Below are 20,377 nucleotides of genomic sequence, written 5' to 3' on the forward strand. Positions count from 1 at the left end.
GAGTGTGTGTGTGTGTGCATTTGTACACAAATGTGTGTAAGAGAGATTGGGCAAGGTTGACTGTGAATTTCCAAATTATATTGTATTAACCGTAGAATTTGTTGGGTAAAAGGGAGAACAATTTTTTGAGTTTATAATCTCTGAAGACGTGCATTTAAATTCAAGTCAAAGGTTATTTCTTGGCTTTAAAGTTTTCCATTGCTACATCTGAAAGGAGAAAGTTTTGACAACTGATATTTAGAGCTTTGAGCAAAGAATAAAAAGACAGTGAATAAATGTCTCTGAATATAACACTGCAGGGGTCCTCCTCACAGACAGAAAGATACCCAAATAACAGCTCTAGGCCACAAGTTCTTTTCTAATATTTGTCTGGTGTTTTTTTTTTTTTTTTCTGAAATGTGTCCTCTCTAAAAAAGGAAATTCACCATCTTCAACTTAGTTTTAGGAAATACAATGAACCACATTAATAATATTGAAAAGCACCAAAAGCAATCATCCCATCTGATGAATCTGGAGGACCAAAAGAAATCCTGAGGGCAAAGTTTGGAATGGTTTGACCTTCAATTAGCCAATCCTCAATCTTCTGAATAAAAAAAAAAAAAGAAAAAAAAATCTTCTGGAATTGTTTTGTTGAAATACATCTTCTTCCATGAAGAATATTAGTAATGTCACATCAAAATCTATTTTTTCCAATGGAAACAAGGAAAAACAAAACTTGTCCCTCCTTTCTTTCATTCCTTAAAAATCAACAAGTGTAGCTCTCCTCATTGATCAGCTACTGTTGGCATTCACACTGATGAGGGAAGGAAGCAAGGTCTCTCAATTATTCACTCATCATGTTAAACAACATAGCTTCCCAACTCCTACAGAAAACAGATGACAAATGAAAGGCAAACTAGTTTGGCTGTTTATTCCAGTTCATGAAAATTAAGACAGGAAGAGAAAAGCTACTATTTCGGGTAGCAGCAAAAGTGTTAAATACTGGATGGGAGGTTTTCTTTTGAGATTCAAACAGAAGTTTTAGAGTTATTATAAGTCTATTACAAGACTTCTGAATCTTAAGGCATTCTCAGAAGCTGATTTTTTTTTTCCAGCTTCTGTATTCGCCTGTAGTTGCAAGTATCCTACATAAGACATCAGTTCTTCCCTTTCCTCTGGCAGTGTTAGTCACTAAGACCAGAATTGCCATCAGATCTGCAATGCTCAGATCCAAGCTTGCTTTGCTCATGATAGGATTTTTCATTGTACTGTTTTCAAAGGTGCCTGGGTAGTGCCAAATACTACTGGGGAGAATTTCCCACTTGTGCCAATTCCACATATCCTGTTCCCACTCTCATACCATTTCACAGCAGGGAAGGCAGAGGGAGCCATTAATTCTATCTATAAAATCTAATTCTATAGAGACAGAGTACATAAGAGACCTGAGTGGCACCCCACAGCCTTTCCCCCCACCCTTCCCAGGCTTTAACTACCTGTGCTCAAGGCTAGCCTTAGCAATGGTGCTACCGGGCAACAATGGATCTGCTGCTGGAAAAAGAGCTGTGAGAAAGGGCCATGAAAAACCTGTCTCTGCCCATCAGCTTGGGAGCTATGTTTAAGTTCCAGCCTATGGTCCTTGCCTGAACTAGGCTGTGTATGCCTGCGCCTTGCTGATCCTCACCCACCAGTCCTGGTGTGACCTCACTGCCACCAGCCCAGGTTTTGCAAAGAAGTCCCTCACCCGAGTGAGGGACGTTCACTGTGAGCAGTGGCTACAAGAAGGAGATGGAGCAGCAGAGGGCAGCACACTCAATGCTGAGGATACCTCTTCAGTCCTCAAAAGTGCAGAAAAAGACTAGAGAAGTGCTTTTAAAAACCCTGCTGCCAGACTTTGCTGTCTAGCTTGCTCTAACCAGCATGAGCAGAAATATGCAGAGCATACTCGAAGTATGTGACAGTTTTAATTTAGAAACTTCAGCTCTATAATTTCTATCAAGTATGTTGTTGAATCATAATTGTGGATGATAAGGACTGTTACACAGGGGGCTAAGCATAGGTCAGCTGTGTGTGGTGGAAGGGAGGAATAACAGCTGAGATGTAGACCCAAGTGAAGCACAGGGTAACAAATGGCTTAGCTGCTGATTTCCTTGCTTTTTGTGCTTTGCATTGGTGGGATATACAGTCCAGTGCATTTTAATCACAGTTGATGACATTTTTGGATGAGCTGTTTTATATTTACATTTCAAAGCTTATAGACAGTTAAAATTAAGGTTGCATAAATATCATCAACAATCAAGACTCAGGAAATGAAAACCTACTTCTACTAACTGAACTTAGCCAAGCTATACATCCCATCCTTTAATCATTGTTATTAGTAGTATTTAACTATAGACAGTGTACAGAAGACAATGTACCTTACAAGAAAGTCAATTTCTTCCAAGCAGAGCAAAACAAGTGGTAATACAATGTGTTAGCATCATACAAGGAAAAAAAAAAAAAGCTATTTGTGTGAAGTAGTTTAGCAAGTGTTTCCATAAGAACCTTCACTTTTTCATTTCCTGACTTTAGCGTCAAAAAAATTTACTTTTGTTAGGTAGACTAATCCAAAAGTTATGAGCTCTCCCAGTTTTATTTGTTACTCTTCCATGATGCAGACAAACATCACCACAGGCAAAACTGCTAACCTCCAGCTTTTGGCTCAAACATCGTATAAACCCACAATTTCCCCCAGTTCCTGCAAACAATGAAGAGGGGGCTTGCAACCATACAAAAATACCTACCACCTCACACCTTCATAAAAGGAGCATCAAATCTTGTATTCTTTCCAAAAGAACTTGAAGGAGAAAGGGAGGAGACTTCTACACTTGCTTTAGTTCCAGCATCTAGTGCATCTCTAAAAGAGGAGTGATTTAAGAACAAGCTATCATGTCCATTTCTAAGTACAACCAGAATTTTGCTGATTCAATACAAGAAATTATCTGTGAATGACTACAGCACAGGCAACCTAGGTCTGTACAATGATTTAGTCATAGGGAGCAGTGAAAGCCAGCCTACCTAACAATATTTATATCACCCTTATTATAATGGTATATGATTGCCTTAGAACTATGACTTACTGTGAGTAATTCCCACTTCCTATACCACATGATAAGGTAACATTAGAAGTTACTCTTTTTTTATTTATTTAAAAAAGGTATTTTAACCCAATTTCCTAGCCGAACAGGTTTATGCAGTCAATACTATCTGCTCTGTCATCCTGCTTGCTGCTCTCATTAATCACTTCCCAATTTGTTAGTTTTGGTGAAAATTAACTTAGAGGTCAAGGGGTTAAACACAGTGTTCCCACAGGTATTGTCAAAAGTGATTTCTGGTGAAGGGGAGAGCCCTCCTATAAACAAACTTAGAGACATGCTATAGCATGAACATAAAACCAGAGAAGCCAACATGGGAAACAGTTCAGGCACAAAACCTATCACTGTTTCAATCAGAGTTTGCATCTTTCTAAGGCTCCAAAGTAAAATTAAGCCCAAGATCAAATCAGCAGAAGAGATTTCATTAGTACAAGTGCTGAAGGAACTACTTGCTTTTATTATTTCTGTGGGATGTATGAAGAGGAGAAATAGTCTTCTTACGTATAAAATATTGTGTTTATCAAGTAGTTTAAAAGGGATGTAAATAGTAAAATGGTGGTATTCTAAACAATTTTGTATTTCTTTTGTATGTGCTGAAAGGATATAAATTTTGCCATACCATTGACTTTGTAATGGTATTTCATTAAACAGCAAGGAAGGATATTGCTAGTCTGTTTCCTCTTTCTTGCCAGTTCCTGTGTGCCAAAAAAAAGCAGAACGAAATATGTGAAGGCACTATTCATATTCATAAAAATTAATAATAGACTTCTATGCACTGAATGTAGACTGATGTTTGCATTAGTAAAGACCATTAAGGAGAATCCAAATCTTTAACAAAAAAACAAACAAACAAACAAACAAAAGCATAAGAACTACATGTTCTACAAAATATTTTCCTTTTTGTTATTTTAGTCACTTATCTTTCTTAACAGTTCTGTTAATTGTTATGAGGAATGCTATTGCCCTGGCCTCCATGTGGTAGCATAACATCACAGTTTTTTAAGGTTATCACAGAGGTAATTAAACATTCAAAGACATTAACATTTCTACACCTGAATTTTGCAGACATTGAAAAATGGCACATTGCAAGGAAGATTTTAATGAACCCATCTAATTTGAAGCTTCTTTCTTAATTTTTTCACCAACATGCTAGTGAAAAGCTAGAAAAAAACAGTATGTATAGGAATATTCTCATGATTTATGGTATCTTCACTTACATCCACTTGGAGGGTGGGATTTTTCAAACTTAAGTTATAACTGCACTTGTACTATATATCAAGAAAACTCATAGGAAGCAAATCAAACTTCCAAATGAAGAACAATATTGCCTGTCAATAAAACCAGACTTGACAGATTTTATAGATGCACACAAATTTGCAGAAAACAGATAGATTTGAACTAGAAAACAACTTTCATAAAAATAATATATATATTGTTAATTCCATTTAGTTAAACAGTTTTAAATGGTGCTATGAAAAACTATTTTTCTCTCTTTAGCAATTAACATTATTTCATTTTCAGTCATTGAAAGAAATTTGCTTAACATATTATCATAACAGAATATACACACAGCATTGTTTTGTCTTCAGAAAGCAAGAGAATAAGTGGAATAGGCAGGCTGCAGTGCAGACACTATGCCTCCTTCAAGCTTATTAAACTTCCACAGTGAAGAACAACCCTAAAGCACAGAGCAGACTAATTGTACCAAGCATAATTTCCAAGGCTGTGATGTTTCTTTACAAGGCTGTGTCCGTGCTCGAGGAAGCTCCACACCAGGCTGCTGCTGCTCACGTCTGACTCTTGTGCATGTTTCACATCAGCAGCTCCTCAGTTAGGGTCCATGTGCTGTAAGACAGGATGCATTTAGAAACAGGGTCACAAACCCACTGGATATTCAACTGCCACAGGTGAATCACAACCCAGATATGTGTCATGAGCCCCTGAGAGGGAAACTTTGGGTACGGTTGTTCTGGTCATGAAAATTAGAATAGTAGTCAGGAGGGATGTGGGCCTAATGGGACAGCAGCAGGTGGTACACAATTCCTTCATTACAAAAGGCAAAAAAGATGGAGGGAAAAAACAACTGTAGAACTTGGTTCATTTTCTCAGAAACTTCCCTTTCTTTTTGTTTAACTGTGTGCCCAAAAGTACAATATTTCTTTTTGTAAATATTTCTTTTTGTAGCATTCCTGCTGTAACACACCATAAGAAAAATTCAGTTTCTTCTGTCTGCTTTTCCTTCGTTGGCTTGATTTGGACAGACTGAACTGCCTTACTCAGATGGCACTACCATGGTACAAACTTTGTCTTCACTATGAAGGGAGAACCAAATCCATCAACAGTGATATGTTTCAGAAGGTGATTCAAGGTACTGAGTAAAACCACGTCTAGCCTCTTAAAGTCCCAGATCATCATTTAGATATCAAAGCATTTCAGAAGGAACAAACAAGGCATGTATATCTGGAGGGGGTGCAGTGGTCTCCAGGTTGCTGCCCATTATCAGCAAGGAGGCTGCATGATCTGTCCCTCCCAGTGCCAGGCACAATCCATATCATGAGTGATGGAGGGCACTGGCAGATGCTTGGGAACAGCCGTAACTTTACCACAAAGGCTGCTGTCATCCAAGGCAGAGCGGCTTAGATGAGAGTGGCAGGGACTGAGATTTACCTGTCTGACTTTGGAAACAAAACTGAAAGAGACTTCAGAGTGTTTTGAGACTGACTCACCCAAAACAGAAGGATGTGGTAGGAGTAAAATATGCTAATGGAGCATCCCTTTTATTTGTATGTAGATGCACAAAATTAAAGGCATAAAGGCATTGGAAAGCACCTGAAATATTTCTCCCTATAAAATATTTATGACTGATCTAATCTTACATTAAATGTTTCTTAATAATGGCAAACATTTGAGGCATTACACTCAGTGAATTGCTAGGGAGTGCTATGAAACTAACTGCTTAAAATGTAGAAATTACCTTTAAGTCATCTCATTTGAAGAAATAATGAAATAGAAGATGTTCTATTCATTATTTTATGTAGGTTTTATTATATTAAACAATGTGGTTTGGTTTATATAACAAAAGCATCCTAATTAGACTCCTTCTTAAATAGATACAAGTTTATTAGTTAATGTATCCTGGGTAAACCATTCCAGCTAATGCAGCTATCACAGATAATGCCATGTTTTAATTCTTGCTAGTTGCTAGAGGAGTTATTTATACGCACAGCATGGAAGCTTATACTCACGCTTCTTTGACTGCACATGAAAATAAAGGACATTCAAGTAAAGGGAGAGAGGAGAAAATTAACAATTTTAAATCTCAAACCAACCTACATTTTCAATGAGAGAGAAGACAAATAGATGGACATGGCATGATAAATAAAAGATGTACTTTAGCATTTCCCAGTTTTAGTTGACAATTTTATTTATCTCTCTCAAGGAGATAACGAGGAATGCTTTGTTTTCAGAAACCGGAACAATATTTAGAAGCCAGAATTTATTATTTAATTGTGATAATTGACTATTAATATTCTAATGCATGCTAAAACATTATAAGATCTTCCCTGCCTTTTCTCGTTCCCAAGTGTGACTTTCTTTATGACAGAGATAAATTGTCCAAACAGAGATAAATTTGTCCAAACTCCCTTCCTTCCAACTCCTTTCTGTCAACACAGTTTAAGTTAAACAAAATCAGTGAGAAAAAGAAGAGGAGGAGAATCATTTTGTTTCCAACCGTCATTGAATATACTGCAAGCTCACAGGTATCAAAATAAAAAAGTGAAGACTAAGGAAGTATATGAGAGATCAGTCAGTAATCAGTCCCCACTCTTATCCCAAGGAAAAGTCTTAGTTCTCTGTGAAAAAACTAATCTAAATTCTCAGCATATTTCTACATTTCCTCATATAAGCATTCTGATTTTTGTCATCTTTTAACACTGCTTTGGCCTGATTTCTGAAGAAATTATGCTTAATGAGATTGTGCTTTTTCTATGTACAGTGATTTTTCAATTCGTTGGCCACATTCCACCAAATCTGAGAGTGGGAGAGTGATCTCATGATCAAACAACATATATCACAAGTACCTCATGTTTTTGGTAGCTTACTGTAGTAAGCACAGTAAGCACACCTCAGAATACAAACCAACCTCTGAAAAGCAATACCTGCTGAAATTCAACAGTAAGCCTGCCAAAACACTCCAAAGAGCAGGTTTTGTGTTGAGTTACTTTCATTTCCCTTTTTTCTTTCTTTTAATGAAAAATAGTATTAGTGAAATTGCAACAATTAAGAAAATAGTAAGATGCTAGCTTTTCAGCTAGAATTTCAAAGACAAAAAATTACCTGGGCATTCTGAAATAACTGTTTAAGTTTCAGCATATATGTGTTATTACTTATTCATGAAATAAGTATTACATATCATATTTATTTATATATATTATATTATATATAATTAAAGAGGTACCTTTTAATATGTACATGTCTATAGATGGATAGCTACACACACACACAAATAAATATATATGCCAGCTGAAACATTTCATCCTTTCTTGACCAAAGGACATCTCTTCTCCCAAGCACCAAGTGATAAGAGAAGAGGAAATGGCATGAAGTTGCACCAGGGGAGGTTTAGGTTGGATATTAGGAAAAAAAATCATTACTGAAAGGGTTGTGAAGTATTGTAACAGGCTCCCCAGAGAAGCAGTTGAGTCACTATCCCTGGAGGTCTTCAAAAAATGTGTAGATGTAGAGCTTAGGGACATGGTTTAATGGCAGACTTGTCAGTGCTAGGTTATAGGTTGGAACAGATGATCTTAGAGGTCTTTTCCAACCTAAATGATTCTTTTTTGTACTATATGTATTATATGTTTGTACTATAATGTAGCAGTTCAGCATTTGTAGAAACAATCCCATTTTTGAAAACACTGCAAAAGGAAGCTTAAATTCAACAATAACAAAATAGAGAACTGTCATGGGTTCCTGGCAAAAATAAAAACCCATATCCCTCAGCAATGAATTCTGCTCATGAAATTAAACATGCATAGTTCTGATACATACAAAAATCCAGGAATTTGAATAGTTTACAATATAAAATGGTCACAGGGAAATGTAATACACAAGTGCATACAAGCCACAGAACCAAGTGAATAAGGGAAAGCAAAATCAGTCCTATTCCACAGCAACAGCATGCCTTTAAATTATCACACCAGTTTCAGAAGCAAGCATTTTATTGTCAGTTCAAGGATCAATTACTTTTCTACATTGCCCTTAGATATAACATAATACTGGCCAGCTCTCTGAAGCTATTCAGAGGCCTCAGGTAGGCAACTCCCTTTTTTGCCCTCTTGACATACTGTAATCACATTCTGTATCCTCTCTATTTAATTGTAGTATATATAAACGATAGACTTTCTCAGTTATTACAGCACAGGAAAATGTTCTTACATTTTACATCAATTTGAAGGAAAAAAATAATAATGTGCACCATATTTTATTTAGATATAAAATATAGATGAATACAATGATATACAGACTTCAAAAATCCAGGCTACAATATCTGAAGCAGGTATACAACGACAGTTACCTAACAAAATTTCTCTACTCCCCCAACCCCCTCTTTTTTAAAAAACTTATTGTCCCCCAAAGACTTTAAATTCCTATTCAAGAAAGTGTCAACTTCATATGTGTAGAATACATAGATTTCATTCCTTAAGAATTAGTATACACCTTATGCATCTCTTTATCAGCAAAAGGGTATATTTTACAAAATTTCTTGAGAGTATTTAATGACTTCTTGAAAGATTTGATGTAGGCATGCATAAGGAGATTTTGTTTGTTTGTTGGAGTTTATTCAAATATACCAGCTCTGAAATTTTCTGAGAGTTTAGGACAAGAATAGGATGCTTCAGGTGAGGAAAAGAAAGAAAGAAAAATAAAATCTATCCTGTTTAAGTTTGGTTTATGGAGCTCTGAGAGCATAAAGTAAAATATATTTTTACATAGTAAAGCATCTCTGTGTATAACCTGTTTTTAAAATAAATAAATAAATAAATACATACATACATACATACATACATAAATTAGAAAGCAACAACAAAAAACACACCATAAAAGTACTGCAACCAACCAAAATACTGTGGAATAGATCTCCCAAACTATCCCTCCTGAGCATTGCAGCCACTTTTCCAGCTCTAACCTGAAAGGTTATTAGAGTCTTTTTATGAAGTAGCTCTTGAAGCAAGATCCCTTGACGATATAACATACAAGGGCTTCAAAAGTTAAATTTTGGGACTGCCTATGGTAACAGCTAAAGATAGGCCAAATGGTCTAGAACAAATAAGCTAACTTTAGTCCAGTTCCTGAACCATACCTGAATGCCCATCGTTGTTTAAAACTGCTGAATCGCTGCTTTCCACCTGTTTGCATTCCCCTTTTTTCATACTAAGTAATGTCTTTTCACACTTTCATACTTGGTAGCTTCAGACTGGAACTAGATGAAAGCTCCTCCAAAAAGCTATTACATTTCTGGCATATATGAAACCATAAAAAAAAAATGGCCTCACAATCAGAACCAAATGTTGTTATTCCAGCTTAATTTCTAGAGTAGGGACATTCATCAGAATGTGTATGAGAGAGTTCACTGAAGAAAACACTATGGGGGAGAATTGTCCCTATTTATTTTCCTGACAGATCACTGCAAGCTATGTCAAGCCATAGTGTTTATGTCTATCAGTACATACTTTTCAGAAAATATTTCTGACTCCTTCAATAGCAAATTGTAATTCAAATCTATGAAAAAGTATATCCTAGGAAGATCAGATCATCTTTCTGCCACTTAGTTCATATGATAACTTGCTAACCACCAAGATTTTGTTATTCCAAGCAGCAGGTTAATTTTAAAGACTGAGATCATGAAAACTTTACATGAGTAATATAAAACATGTGCATTTCTTTAGAATTAGACAAACAACATGACTAACTCTTTCAATTCTAAGACCACTTATAAGGAAATATGGTTTGCTGTAAAATGGATAAGTAATAATAAAGAACAAAAAATGCTAAAACTGAAACATTTGCTCAGTGTCTCATCTCCTCTTCAGTTTCCTCCTCCTCCTTATAATTGCATAGTACAACAGACTTAAATAATGATAAGGGGTATTATCACTTTCAGTATACAAGGTTATAATTTAGCTACAGTACCACTCTGTTGAAATTCAAGATATTTAGTCAATAAATAAATTCAGCTAAATGAAACATCTTCTCTTATGAAAATAGTATTAACAGGCACACTAGCCAATTATGAACCATGGGTTACCCATTTTAAATAGATTTCCAAGGGTAGCAATGTTGGTACAGAAAAAGTGTCACCATGATCTTTTATTCATCACTAAAAAAAATAAAATCAGGAACATATAATAAAAAGTTTATAATAAAGAAAAATAAATATACATTATGAGCACCCTTACCCTTCCTTGGCCAACGCATTTCTTCTTGTTTTTTCTTATATGGACAAGTCTAAAGCAATGTTCCCCCTTGAACCCTCTGTCTCTTTTGATCACATTTTCCTAGACAGAAAAATAGCAAAAGTAATGAACCAAAAATGAAATAAAATAAAAAGCATAAATTAAACATCAAAGACTTATTTAAAATAAATTTATTCATTTATCACTACAAGTTTGGCATTACTGTTTCAATACGGACTAGAATTTTAAACCTTGTGGTCAATGAATCACAAAATAGATTGTCAGAAATACTGTCTGAAATATGAATCCACTGAAAAAAAATACTTGAAAATACCTGACATAATTTAAGAGAATCAAAATTGGCTGGATATACCTCTGAAAAGTCTCTCCTTCTTTTTCTCAATTCACAACTGGCTTTCTCCTATATGACCATTTCATAGAAATAGTTTCAGACTTCTACATTTGAAAAAACTGTACATTTTTAGGTAATACGAACTAATAACAAAACAGTGAGCTTTCCCTCACACTGAAGCCATCTCTTCAGAAAATTCAGGAGGCCCATTGGCATGAAATCCATGATGTGCTAAACATGATGCTGTATGAAGGAAGACGTTACTGTTGAAGACAGAAATTCTTGTCATGAAGATCCATGCTAAAATTAAAATTTTTGTGGTTGCAGTTCAAAATAGAATTAATAAAGGACTTAAAAATCAAATTCTGCATGTACTCCAGTTGAAAATAATCATCTCTAGACACACACCTGAACTTTGATCAGCCTGAATTCTTTTGTTCCACAGAAAAGCTCATTAAAGCTAAAGCTGGATATACCAATTTGCAATGATTCTCCTACCAGCTTGGCTGACTTCGCTAGACCATTTCCTTAGACCTACTTCTAGGGTAACTGGACAAAAACAGGCTAATAGAGTGCTGTGTATCCCTCTTTGATGGCATTTTTGACCAATATGGTTTTTGCTCTGCCAACACTTGTCCATGGCTGGGCTATTCTTTTATTTAAATCTTCCTTTTGTTATGAAATGATGATGTTACCGAGCCAAAAATAATCCAACCCCAAAATCAGAGCAGTTATGTCAAGACTGAAAAGGGTAAAAACTATCCATCTAGCATGATATATTTCCTACTACCAACAATGATTAAAACCAGAATATTTAGCAACTTTTGAGTTCCTTCTTATCCTTATAGTTCATTAAAAGTTATCACAAGCTAACTTGCTTGTGATAATCTAATATACTAAATGAGAAAAGAAATAATCTATGTAGACTCTTTTCCCCTCTAAGAATAAGAAAAATAGATAGAAACGTGTCTGGAATTCTTTTTTATTAAGCCAAAATTCAGAAGGAATGAAACAGCAGCTACATTCGTATTGAAAAATAACAGAATCCAGACTCAAAGCATCCAACTGTGGCTTCTTTAAAAAAACTGACAGTCTCCAACACAGAATTCATGAGTTTTGTAAACAATCTCTCACCTTTATTTCAGCCAGTGAAGAAGAGAAGCTGGTGAGCGGAGAGTACAAACTGACTGCAAAAAAAATAAAAATAAAAATAAAATTGCAGTCACTGTACTAGAAAGATGGCAATACTCCAGGATTGAACCAACTCTGTCTCTAGATGCCAACACATGGAGGGATGTGTTATTTGCAACTTGAAATGGGTGATGCGTGACTACTGTCAGAAAAAGAGCTGATGGCTAGGTAGAAGGAAGGGGAAATAAACAACTGCACAGTTAGTACAAGGGACACCAACGCTTCAAGCTTGCTTTACCACATTTCTTCCTTTCTCTCCCACCGCATTCAGACCCTGTATTCATATAAAAACCCAGCACACGGTAGTCCAAAACATTTGCCAGACAGGGAATCAGGAAAGGTTGGGATGGGGTATTATTTCCTCAGTGAACCCAATGGGCAGCAATCTAGTAGCTTTTTGCATTATATCCAGTAATTCAGACGTAGGGTTGAAGGAAATAAGATTAATGTTGATTTGAAAGTCTAAGAGGCAAGCTAGAAATGAGTATCCCACTGCAGCTTTCAGCCCATTTTCAGAGGCAAAGACATCCAATAAGTCTCTACAGTGAGCCCTGGGACTGTAAATATCACAGCAATTTGAAATAGTCATGGGTTTCCATTTAGTATTCCTACATTGTGAGTAGAACATGATATTTACCAGTGATTGATATCTGAGGAACGTAATCTGTTTTACATCAGATTATTTATTTATACATGAGGAGTCCTGCAGCTCTGCCTGGAGACAGTGGGTATGCCTTGTGAATGGAACGGATGCATATGCCCTGTACTCAGTGTCAAACTGTGACCTCATCTCTAAAATTCATTAGACAGTTAATCTTCACTCAATCTTACAGCCAAAACAATGGCTTACTGATGTTAGGAAAAGAATGTTGCCAGGAACTCCTGTCTCCTCTCCTAGTGCAGGTTCCTTCATGGCTCAGATTCTTCCAATTCCTTCTTCAGTTGTCTTGCTCATAAAAAGAACTGGCAATATTTTTAACAAATCTTCTCAATGCCCACTGCCATATTTGCAAACAAACCAGATGGTGAACCCAGAAAAAAAAAAACAGAAATGTATAAGTATGCTGAAAATCAATCCTTACTCTTTTGCTTTAACAAAAGACTAAAGCATATTTGCAGCTTAGTGTGACATTCATTATTTAGAAGAAAGGAAAGTGAGAGAATGTAATTTATTGGTATCTACGGCCAATAGTATTTCAAAATTATTAGCTGTTTAGAGGGCATCTGCACCCATTCTGAATATTAATAGTTTGTTCTTCAAAATACTATGACTTTCAGATTAAGGGATGATTCCTCAGTACTAAGGAAAAAGTAAATTGCACTAGTGGAAAGGATTCGCCCTCAATTTTCCATTCCTTTGGTGAAAGTCTCTAACAAGGAATTCCTATACGTCCCTTCTCAGCATATAAAAGAGCAATATCCACATAGACTTTGTCGAGGATTATGTTCTTAATGGTTATAAAAATTCTTCAACAATTAAAATTATTGTATACATTGATATTCATATATCCCACGTTATTCTTCCATTCAGAGTTCAACAGCTTGCAGATCTGAAAGGCAGGCAAGTCTTTTGTTTCTGCATCATAGTTACTGTGATAGACTAGGAGAATCTCACTGGAATAAATAAAGAAGTTAACTAATTAATAAAAGTTTTTATCTTAAAATACCTCAGACTTCAGAAACACACCAGTCTACCTGAACTCACATTAATATATTTGGCACCCATGAAATTACCATCGAGCTCCTTCAGGGCATGCTGCTGTATGGGGTATCTTTATATGCACATCTTCAGGCAAGGACATGATCTCCCTGTGATTGATAGAGGCACTTACCACAACGGAATCATAATCAAGACCAGGGTCCTCTGGAGAAATAAGAACAAATAATAATGACAGTAATGCTTTAATATCCTATTAAGCAAGAATTATCTCTGCTTTCTTGTAATTTAACATTTTTTTTCTCTGTTATTTATATCCATAAGATGCTAAGGCTAACTAGTATCCAGACCACACTGGTCTGCTGCAGAACACCAGCCATAATTAAACAGCAGCATAATGGAACAGCATTCAACAAGTCTGGGTTTTGTGTGGTGTTTGTTGTGGGTGGTTTTTTTGGTGTTTGGTTTTTTTTTTCAAATACATGAATATTTTTGAAGTTGAAGAGCTCACCAATGAAACAGAAAGCAGAAGCTTGAAAGAGCAAAAGAAGATTTTATCATTCCAAGAAAGCAACAATCCCAGCATTTCAGGCCACTGCTTCCTGAAAATTGATGCATTTGTGAATTCTGGGGGCAAAGAAAGACTATAAAAACCTGCAGAAGATTTTTGTGTTTGGAGGCATATGAAATGTGTTGTTGTGGGTCAGTGGGGAATGTCAGATGAAAAGACAGTGGAGAAAGGCTGGGCAAGGGAGATGGATTTAGAACAACAGGAGGTGAATTGCTGGGGGAGGGGGAGAAGCAGTTAATACTGATGCAAAGGGATTTGCACTTCTCTCAGCCCTGTGTTCATTCTGCAGTTTACGGACATGAGAGGCTGGAAAAAAAATGAAGCTTATTACACCTTCTGGTGCTAAACACTTGGAACAGAAGGGAAAAGGGGAGAAAAAAAAAAAGGCAATATAAATGGACAGTGTAGTCTCTTACATGCATTAGTAAATAGTGGGAATGCAAGAACAGTGTATCGTACCAGATACATAATAAGACATCATTTGCTGCCCCCCTCCTACTCTGAGGTTCATAAGACATACGCCATTCCCTTAACCCCGGCAAAATGCAAATAGGATATAATGTTTCAACAAGATGAGCTCTCCTGATCTTCCAAAATAAAAGCATACCAACTAAACAGATAAATATTATATTGCAAGGAATATAACTATGGTAAACAATTATGTTGATGTAATACAATTTGTAATCTTATTTGTTGCTTTCCAAACATGTTTGTTCAGAACCTGTAATAAACAACCTAATGTTCTTTCATCAGAAAGTGCAAAGCAACCAAGTTAGTTAAGAACTATTCTAAGAACACTTAATAGCATCCGGGTTCAGTAACTGATTTTCTATTTTAAGCAGGAAGAGAGGTACTGCACAAACAGTCTGTATGATGAAAGCCTGACAGCAAAAACTCCACACATACCAAAGAAAACAACGTGTCTATGACAGCTACAACAGGAGCAATTTTCAGCTTCTTACACTACTCATGCAAAGCACTTTGCAGTCATCCCTCTTGCATAAATCTGTAAGTTGTAATTTTGCGTTCCAATGGATCAGTTTGTATGCTCTGTATCTGCAAATGAGCCAGATAATACAGAATGTGAGAAGTGATTTGTGCTATCAGTGACATCAGGAGTTTTGCAGCTGTAGTTATTAACAGATATTTTTTCATCCAGCAGCATCGACTAAAATCAATCATTCTGATAACTAGGCATGGCATGAGCTGTCCGCCCTGTCATTTCAATCTGATTAATCACACATACACAGACCTTTACCTTAAAGGAGCAATTGTTCACATTTAATCACAAAGATACATTCAAGCATACCATCGCAGATTACTAAATTTAAGTGCAATTTATGTCTTATATTTTGGCAAATGCAGTTATGATAATATGGCTTTGGCATATAGATATACTGTTTCATTCATTTTACAAACATTAAAATCCAAGCTAATGTATTGTACTTTGAATCATTTATCACATGAGATTTGCAGCTTTTGAAGCTTCCATTATACACATATCTTTATCTGCAGATTTATCCTAATAATCCAGGTACAGATAAATTATTAGTTATTATGTCTTCTTCAGACAGTGCTTGCCAGGCAGTATCATCTTCATCACAGTTGAAACTCGACTTCATTTTACCTGAACATTCTACATTCTATTCTATTATGCTATTAACTGGTCCTTCTTTTGTTTCAATTTTCCTTTTTAACCTTGGAACAAAGTACAGCTCTTCCCTTTAGAGTTATGCCAGAGTTCTTCTCTTTTAAGAAAATAAAAAAAAAAATAATCATACAACAGAGCCCTTACATAAGCATAAAACTCTGCAAGTCAAAGCAGACTGCTCTAATGAAAACAGTGCTGTGTGAAAAACCAGTTGAATATAAGAACTATCAAATTGGTAACCATTTGACTCTGCTACATCCTACATATACTTCTTGATTAGACCTGAGTGCACAAAAGCATTCAAGTGACCTAAAGTCCATCACTGTTCAGCAAACCACACATGCATATGCTTCACTTTCCCTGCAGAAGCCAATGAAATATAAGACTGTGTTAAAAATTGAGTATAACCTAAATGTTCTGCAGATACGAGTGGACAAAACCATAACCTTTTGTTCTGCTGCTAAAGTGAAGTAATAAGTAGTAGACAACTGCATTTGTGTTTTGTGTAAACAGCAGGTGACTCCTTATGCTTTCAGTTTATTTGAAGGTATAAATTCACCAGTATTTTCCAATTGGATCTGTTTTTCTGAGGGGTCAGAACCATATGCTAGGAATTCTTCTTTATTTGGTGTTTCTATGCTATACAATACTTATGCTTTATAATATGTAGTTTTTCAAAGACTGTTGTAGCTGAATATGAATTGCCTGATTAATAGGCCTGTAGATTGAAATAAATAAATTTTAAAATGTTTTAAATATTTTATTCAAATAAGGCAAAATATTATAAGTTAAAACAAATAAAACAAAATGGATATAAACTGGATCTTTTTTTCAGTTGTAGACCAATGAGCAGGAAGACCCCAAAAGACGGGGTTCAGTTCTGACTGCTGCCCAACTGGGCTCTCACAAAATGGTGGGTTGGATATGAGCAACTAAACACTTGCAGGAGAGGAGAAAACATTCTTCTGCCAAAGAATTCAGAAAAGAAAAGGCAAAGTGTTGGAGGCAACCAGAGAGTTGTTTACGTATAAATAAATTGCAGAGACAGATTCGTGAACAGAGTGCAAGTAATTACTCAGCTGCACAGTGCATTTATTTTCTCGGTCCTAAAGTGGGATATTGAAAAATATCGCTTTCTTCCACATGTCATGCACCAACGTTATAATACTTCCAAAGGTTCAATCACCACTGAGTAATATAAGCGTTCCTTAAAATACTGACTTTCCAAAACAAAGCTGACTTTCCAGAACATGCCTCTTCGTCACATCCTGAAGAATTTTTTAGAGCAAGAAGAATTGTTAATTTATCATACCCACACAATTTAACAGCAGAACATCATCACCTTTGGTCATGATGTTGCAGTGCATCTTTATTGAGTAGAAAACAGCTATAGAAAACAGCTACAAAGCAGCCTATGTTTTACATAGAGTATCTTATGGTGATACACTACAGCAAAGATTGAAGTGAGGATTTTTGTACATACAACCATATGTGAATTGGGAATCTAGAAAATACAACCACAGATCAGAACATTAGTCTATCTACTACGTAGCCCATCTCCGTAGTTGCTAACATCTAGGGAAAGTGCACAATACCTGTCATTAAGTGAATGAGGATAATACCTCCCAACTCACGGGTTTCATCCACACCATTGTCTTCAATAGCTGCTCATTAGCCAGTTCTCTGTTGATTTTCAGAGCTCTTTTTAAACCATATTGTATTTTTGACCTTCCCTAAACAGTTGAGTTGAGTTTCACAGTTTAAATTCTGTAGTTTGGAAAAGCCAAACCAAAAACAATGTCTTCTTTATTTATTTTGTCTCTTCTCTAAGCCTACTAGCTAAAGATAACATTGGATTCCCCTGGTTCTTACAGAGGATGATGAACAAGTAGTCCCTACTTATAACCCCTGAGGCAACCATCTTTGTATTCATCTCAACCACAATACTTCCCAGGTACATACTTCTTCTACACTTAAAAATTCTAATCTGACTAGCCTGCCTTCATCTAGAAAATCATCTAGGTATACTTTGTAGTTGTTGTGTTGTTTTTATCCCTCAAGAGAATTTGATAAATAAATTTTGTTTTTTAAAAGAAGTCTGAAAGTCCAAATAAATTAGAATTTTGTTTCTCTCTTAAAAAGCTGTGTTAACTATTCTCCAATGTATCATATTTATTTGTTACCTTATTTTCAGTACTATACCACAACAGATCTCTGAAAGAATGGCTAACCACAAGCTCTCTATCAAAATCACCTTTTTGAAAACAAGAAATTTCAGCCTTCGTGATTTACCCTTTTAAATATGAGAGCTTTTGAGCTCTGATTTTTTCTGTACTCCAACATTTTTGTGTGAAATAGGCTGATACAATATTGGAGTAAGCATTTCAAATGTGATCCCTATGTCTGATTTAGAAAGGCTTGCTAATAGGCCTTCTGTATTCTCATCCCTTGTGTCTTATATATCTATGACTTTTCACCCTGTAACTAGAAAACTGCCCTGCCCTGAGTGATGGCTAAAAGCAAACAGTACAGAATACAGAATGTCACCCTTCCCTTTCTCTACTTGAGACCACACTGCTGTCCAGGAGCCTCCTGAGTTAGGATTTCCTCATATAAAAATTTATAAACAGTGAAATGGCTAATTCTTCTCAACACACAGAAAAAAAAAAAAAAAGAAAGAAAAAAAAAAAAGATTTTTAATGAAGTAATGCATTTTTAGCCTCTTGGAAAAAAAAAATGCCTTTATTATACAAATTCTGTTTAGAGTTGAATGCCACATGGCATCAGAGAAGCCAGGATCTTCAGTGAGCTTTTTAATGTTTTCCTACAGATTATCAAGAGTATACTTCAATAGAAGTGCCAAGGAGGTATTAATTAACTGAATAGGAAGATTTTCTTTCTCAACAGACAGATTATCAATTCCCATCCAATAATTTTTTTCCTGTATTTTCCTATGAATAACATAGAACATGGACAAAACAGGACACCAAAGACAGAGCAGTGGCTTGATGGATTATGAAATATGTTACTTAAACTGCAAAGGCTCAAGGGGGATTGAGGCAATTTAGATGGTAATGATTACTTTGCTGATTAATTGAATTATACTATGAGAGGTTTTGTTCATTTGTTTTAATGTGCTTTAACTGGCCACTGTATGCACAAGATCAGTTTCTATTGTGTTTGTTTGTTTAAAACTTAATAATAAAAACAAACACTGCATTACATCTTCTCAGCTGTGCTAACCCCTGTGCAACTTCTAACATATGAATAGAATTCCCACAGAAAGTACTTTTTTTTCCTGTTCAGAGAAAATAAGTTAAAAATAAATAAATAAATAAATAAATAGTCTCTTCTACTCTTCTCCCTCCGCACTATTCTGATTTTCTCTAGATTTGGTTAAAGACTTATCACAAGAAAAGCAACAAAAGGTAATGGTCTGAATTCTGTCATCATGGTCTCTTATGCCAAGTCCCTACATGCAAAGATTTCACAAGGAAAGAAGATACTCTTATTAATCTAATATAACTATGATTTAATTTAACTACTAGGTAGAGACTATATTAAAAACAGAACAGAGAAATATTCACAGACTCTATAATTAATATTGTCAAATAAAGGACCAAATCCAAAACTACATTTTAAAATAAGGTAATTAATTTTGTGCTTATTGTATCATTACCTGTATGTATATACACAAAGAAACCCTACTAAGAATGGAGTATTTAAAAAAAACTCTTAAAAATATGTGGCATGTTCTAACTGATTTCTACCGTCAAATGAGATGTGGATAGCCTGATAGGTCTGAAAGCATATAGAAACTTTTTTTTTCTTTTTTCCTTTCTAATACGTTTGCAATTATGACATTGCCTAAATTCAACCTGGAGAACATAACCGAAATCAAAATACTATACATGCAATATATTGCAATATATCAAGAAACATCAAGCTGAGTAGGCCTTTCCTTTTAGGTAAGTAGCAGTGATATGGTCATAATTGTCATTTTTGTCACGCTGCTGCATAAGTCCCAGTTTGTACTGCATAAATGCACATAAATTCAGCTGCATTACACTGCTCTCTTCCTCTATCTGACATTTTATTTCTGCTCTTTTCCTCTCTGTTTCTTCCTTCTGCTGTTTCATCACGTGAGAATCCAATGGTTTTTTTTCTTCTGCTTGTTGACAGGAAAAAGAGGTTATAGTGTTTGCAGACTACATGGTCCTAAATAAATATATAAATAAACACATAAATAATCAACAAAACTGCAATCAACATCCATATAAGGTCCTCTAATTTTATTCTGAATGTGAAGTATAACTTAAAACACATCATTGCTAATGTTGAAGTAAAAAAAAAAAAGAGAAAAAGAAAAATCAGAACATGTTTTGAAT

General features: G+C 35.4%; 1 protein-coding gene across 1 annotated transcript in view; it reads right to left on the reverse strand.

Moving 5' to 3' along the window:
- LOC308196777 (dynein axonemal heavy chain 12-like) overlaps window positions 1-3,016 on the reverse strand; it is a 159,567-nt gene extending 156,551 nt beyond the window's left edge. The window contains exon 1 of the mRNA XM_080596343.1: window positions 2,760-3,016. The gene's annotated coding sequence lies outside the window, so the exon portion shown is untranslated. The remainder of the gene's footprint in view (window positions 1-2,759) is intronic.
- Between the last annotated feature and the right edge of the window lie 17,361 nt (window positions 3,017-20,377).

This window comes from Anser brachyrhynchus (genome assembly GCF_964034855.1).
Source record: "Anser brachyrhynchus genome assembly, chromosome: 1".
NCBI classification, from domain to species: Eukaryota; Metazoa; Chordata; class Aves; order Anseriformes; family Anatidae; genus Anser; species Anser brachyrhynchus.